The sequence below is a fragment of the Sylvia atricapilla genome, chromosome 3 (assembly GCF_009819655.1).
Source record: "Sylvia atricapilla isolate bSylAtr1 chromosome 3, bSylAtr1.pri, whole genome shotgun sequence".
Lineage (NCBI taxonomy): Eukaryota > Metazoa > Chordata > Aves > Passeriformes > Sylviidae > Sylvia > Sylvia atricapilla.
The window spans coordinates 112,599,968-112,605,967 of NC_089142.1; positions in this window are offsets into that span (position 1 = coordinate 112,599,968).

Sequence of the window (6,000 nt, forward strand, 5' to 3'; positions counted from 1 at the left end):
GGGGAAAGGAAGGCTGGGAGAGCTCTACAGCCACCTGCAACTACTTCATTTGGGTTGTAGTCCAGCCAGCCAGGCTTTTCTCACAGACACAATGAAAAGACAAATGGCCATGGGCACAAACTCCAACACAGGAGACCTCGATTTGCCATAAGGAAAAAATTCTTCCTCATAGAAGCAGTGTGGCCCCAGTGTGCAGGTGCAGAAAAGCTGAGAATTCTCTAACATGGGCCATACTTAGACCTTGACTAGGTGTGGCCCTGAGCAACCTGGTCTAGCTTTGGGGTTAGCCCTGCTTTGAGTCAGGTAACTCCAGAGGTCCCTGCCCATCTAAACTCTGTAATGACTCTAAGAGTCTTCAGAACAAAAAAATAACTGGTATACTACCAGCTGATCAAAATCAGATGTAACAAACTCTAAGATTTATCTCACTGTGGAAGCTTTCCCAGCCTATTTGTACAAAGCCCACTTCCAAGGTCCCTCCACCTTTGCTCAGGTTTTCAACACACCTCACCAAGGGATCCTCTGTCCTGAGAAGCCAGTGGATCTTCTCACCAAGTGATCTTGTAAACAGCTCTCTTACAAATAACTTTATCTTTTCATTAACCCTCAGTCTTAAGCTTAACCCCAAGTCCCTCCAGTGGTGTGCTGGAAGCCTTTCAGTCCACACCATACCCTCTAGCAAGAGGCCAGCCAGGGATTCTGTGGCACAGATAGTGCCATCACTCTCCTCTCCTGGGAATCCCACACTCAAAAGTTCTCAGGATTAATGTGTGGGCCCCAAAGCTACACTGCTGACTGAATCAGAAGCATCTGCTTCTGCTCTGATTCCAGTAGCCACACAGGACTCTTGCATATTTTGCAGTTCTCCCATCTATTTAATGCCTTTCTCTGTGCCTACTTCCCTGAGCACAGCACCCCAGACTTCTCTGAAGCACCTTGGCAGAGCTGTGCCAGCAGAGCTCTGTGCCATAATTAGGAGGTTATTCTAGAGTCCTAAATCACATCTGGTTTCCTAGTAACGCTGGACAAAAAGCAGACTTGAATCAAACCCTGGAAAGGGGGAGTGGGGATGTGGGGCAGGGCTCATGTTAATAAGAGAAGTGTGAGCTAATACAATCCATTTTTCCGTGTCTCTGCCCATGTCATTAATCAGACATCAGGGTCCTAATCCCAATGCCAAGTGACTGATGAGGTGCTTTAGCACAGGATTGGCACGGGCACAGCATCATCCCCTGTTGTCTCTGGTTCCCACAGAGGCCCCACCTCTGCACATCGAGCTGCCTTGCAGCACTCCTGTGTCTCCCAGTCAGGGAGGCAATGGACACAGAAAGCAGGTACAGCAGTACAAGTGTCTCCTAAAGTGCTGGCAGAATTGTGCAGCAGCATTCTGAAGGCAGTGTTTCTTGTGTCCCAAACACAGGGCTGAAGCACATTTTGGGTGCCTGGTTGCATAGCAAAAAGGTGGCTTTGATGCAGGACACCCGTGCAAGATGTTCATGTGCTGTTCCAACTACAGCACACTTTGATTCAGTTCATACAGGAAGTATCCTGCTGAGAAAACAGTCTCTGTGGGACTACACAGAACCTTTTGGTCATCTGTCCATGGAAGCACAAATGGCCTTGGGCTGGGAGGGAAGTGTTTGTACCAACATCCACTCTGTGGAGGCACTGTGAACACAAACAGATCTTCAGAATGCTTCGTTCTTTCTCCAATCTCTCCTCCTTTCTCTGTTGTCTGAACTTCGAGCAGCTCTGCTCCATAAACCCTTTCTGCATCTTTCTGCACTCAGGGTTCAGATCAGCTGACCCACCCCAGGGCTCACATGTGGGCAGCTCTAAGCCATGGGATGTTCCCAGTGACCAGCCAGAACCCTCCAGAGTGAGGACAGGAGTCCCTGCGAGGACCACACCCCATAGCAGCCATGGACACAAACAAACACGAAGGTAAAGCATCTTCTTATTTCACTTCTTGCTAGTATGAAAGACGGCAAGAGAGAAATGTGCTCTGATAGGACCTGTCTGCTGGCCACCAGCCAGGCCCCCGAGAGCACTTCTCAGCCATGGCAGCTGTGGGCAAATGTTCAGTACTTTCAGTTTCTTAGAAATATCTGGGGCTTGACATTTTTATCTCTTATTTTAGAACCACTTCCCTCTGCTTTCTGGAAGATACTCCTGTGGCACATGTAATGTCCAATGTAGGAAGTCATTCCTTTTCTTGCCTTGTGCCCCACTTCTGCCTTAGGATGTAGAGAGACTCCTGACTGTCCAAAGCTGTGTTTTACACGGGGGTGCTGTGATGAGGATCTGCTTTTCTCCCCCATGTGCTTTGTAGCGAGGGGTTCTTGTTTGTATCAGTGCCACAACCCAGATATCTGCACCAATCCCAATCTTGCAAGCACCAAGATGTATCCAGGCCACACTGCTTGCATGCAATCAGTCCTTGCTAAGGTTGGCTGCATTCTAGAAAGTCTGCAAAGTTAAAATCCAGGGTTTTAGTGTTTCTGACTTCTTTCAGAGGAATGCAGTACTTATTTTCCACCCCAAACCCCTTGCACTGTGCTTTGCCTTGCCACCGCAGACACTGTGTCCATATGGTCAGGAACTCTTGGAACTATGAATAAGGGGAGCAGCTCTAGGAGTGTCCACAGCTGTCAGGTCAGGAGAGAAACTGGACCACCTCTTTCCCTCTTATAAGATGCTTGGTGGTGCCAGTATTCATGGCATAGTTAACAGGAAAGTTAATTCCTCTATTATTATTATTATGATTATTCTAATTTGATGAAATGAGGTCTGTGTACCTAGACCCTTACACTACAGCAGGCTGAAAAGGAAATTAACTTGGGGATTTTTTCCAGTTAATTAGTATGCCCTCATGGGCTACAGAAACATCGCAGAAATCGGGAAATAACCACAAAGTCCCTTGTTTCCCACAGTGAGACTGTGAGGAGCCTCCTCTGCTTCAGCTCTTTGCAGTGACTTTATAGAAATGATCTGGGTTTTGACTGGGTACAATCAAAGAGTGCTCATGGCAAAGGGGGGAGATAAAGTCACAGTAGCAGTGATCCTCTCCCCAGTTCCAGTCTTGCTCAGGAGCAGTTCCTGAATTTTGGTATATCCAAGGACATTACAGACTGATCCACAATCAAATCCACATGAAAGGTCCCTACAGATTTCTGCAGGACATGGGTCAGGCCCTCTGTGTTATGTATCAGATTGAAAGACACTCAAAGAAAGTTTGAGGAGGCTCTTCCTTGCTGTGCTATGCTCCTACCTGACACCTCCACTCCTTCACAGAGCTCAACATTCCATACATTCACTCATGTTGTAAAAACAGCATCTCCTTGTCCTCCCAGCACCTAGTTTGTGTTGTAGTATTAATTCAGAAACATGTTCTCTTGCTCTCTTTGAGGCAGTCCTTACTATACCACAGCAAGAGCCCAGCAGGACAGGCATGGGCCTCAGTTCCTGTGATCCAGGAGAGTCGCTGTGCACACAGCCTCAGCTCCAGGCATCATGACAAAGCTTCAGGGCAAAGGTCGGTTCCTAATTCATGTGGTTGCAGAGAAAATCTGGGAAAAAAAGAACCAGAAAGGCCAAAGCTGAAGATGAAAACAACCTGTAATTTAAAAGTTGAAATGTGGGACTTGGTGCAGGCTGGCTGATGAGTTCTGACCCCGAACAGCTGGCAGTTTGCAGTCATAGTTACTTCTCCAAATCAGCCTGCTGCTTCTTGTTTTCCCTAGGAGGAAGCATGAAAGAATATTCCCCAGAGGGTCAGTGTCTGACTCAGCTACTCATCCCCACGGCTGAGAGAGCCACTGGCACAGGCAGGAAGTGGCACCTGGGCAGAGAGGAGCACACAGCTCTCTGCCTCTCCCTTCTACAAGTCATTGGGGAATTTGCTCAAGCTCCTCTGAATCAGGACAAATCCTAAAGACCAGAACAGGGCCATTTCATAGGTGTCCTTGCTGGTAACCCACATTCTCCCTCAGGGGCAAAGAAATCAGAATGGAGCTATGCCTTCTACAGCTCTGACTTGCAGGCTTCAACTTTCCTCTGGCTGACAGTGCAGAGTCTGCCCTGCATGCATTTCCAGCCTCTGCAGGACTGAATTTCTGTGGTCTGAAAGGCCCAGGCTGGAAAAGCACCAAGCATCTGCAGCCAGCATGGAAAGAAGGAGCTTGGCCTCCCCTGGAGCTGGGCATGGTCTGTGACTTACAGCAGAGATGAGTGAGGCAAGTCCTTGGAGGCAAGAGAAAAGCCAGCTTGTGAAGTGGCATTCCCAAGGGGAGCAATCCAGATGAGGAACAGAGCAGCAGGGTGTTTTCTGGGAGTGACATCCAGCCAGGGAGCCTGATGGAGGGAATAACACGATGGCCATGGGACTGCAATTGCCTCAAAGAGCAATGGCAGCACAGCCAACAGTGATTTCTGTTGGACAGCTGAAGGTTTCTGTGCAAGACCTTGGACTAGATGACCTTAAAAAGGTCCCTTCCAACTCACATGATTCCAATTCTAGGATTAATGCCTAGAGATAATGCCTCTGCAGTGTCCAAAATACTTCTGCAAAATAGATAGAATCTCCTCCATCAGTTAAGTCTATTTCACCAACCTGAAGCTGTACAAGATCAAGTGGGATTACCACACCACAAACCCCAGGAATGAGGGAACCAATGAAAAGGTGTAATTTTGGGAGGTTAGAAAAGATGTGATTACTGCTTGGACTGCATTATGACAAAATATAACTTAAAATATACAGAGAAGGTATTTTGCCTTTTGTGGAGATAATAGAAATATGTACAGATATAGTAGAGGATAAAATTGACTGTTTCAGTAGAGAAACAGGTCAGAAATGCTTTAGGACAAAAAACCCTTTTACCTAAGGCTGGTACACAGAACTAAACTTCTCAGGGAGCGTTTCTGTCCTACTTGAACATAGAAGCTTTCTCACTTCCTTGCATGGATCAACTCTGGCCAGACACAGGACAGCAAATATAACAGTGAATTTAACATCTGAATTTAGGTGAGTCATTCCTATTTTATAATTGCAGTTTATTTTACAAATGATATGGTGTTCAGACCTCCTAAAGTGAGACTCAGATCCTTTAAAACTGATTTGTTCCTCAAGAGGGACTTCAAACCCTCTGTTCCAGTTATTTATAGCAACCATTATTAGTCATTTTAATTGACTGAGGTTCTTTATTCCCACAGGAGGGACTGAAAGTGTGCCTGTGAGTACCCCTGCAACACAGATTTCCCAGGTAAAGATGAGCAAAACGCCCTAAATAACTCCAAGAGTTTAAAGAGTTACTAATATATAAACAGTAGTTAAAAAGATAAATTAAGTTGAAGGAAAAATGTAGGCATTTACAAGGAACATGGCAACCAAAATGTGCACACTGCATGAATAAATGTCACATGTCTTGGGCCTCATCTTAAAAGACCTTTCAGTAAAATTTCTCTGCTCACAACCAGTTGTATTTAGACAGGCGGTTTGTGAGCTCAGCTAATTAAGCAACTGACATCATTAGCACCAATTAGGGAATGTCAATTCACTGGGCTGGGGGAAGATTTCATGACTGAGCTTTGATGAGCTTTCTGCAAACCTGATGAACTGTCTCAGGAGCAAGGATCTGGTTGACTGACATGGGGTGTCTTAAGCTGCAGGGGCCAAGTCTTCTGTGGGGCTTTGGGTTATCCTGGCACCCTCCCAGCTCCTCAGACCATGGGGTGCTCTTGCCTGATAATCCAGAGCAGCCAGTGTCGAGTCTTTCTGCATGTCTTGTTCTGGCCTCCCAGCCAGAAGCTGGGAAACCCTGGTGATCAGTTCCTCCTGAGCTCTGTACCCTGTCTTTGGGCTAACATTTTTTGCTGCAACTGGACACCACAGATGCTGTAAGGCTGTCTGTTACCACAGCCCAGGGAGTATCTGTGCTGTAAGATGCAGTTTCAGCCTTTCCACAGTGATGTTTCCTACACATTTCCTGTCTGCAGGAAATG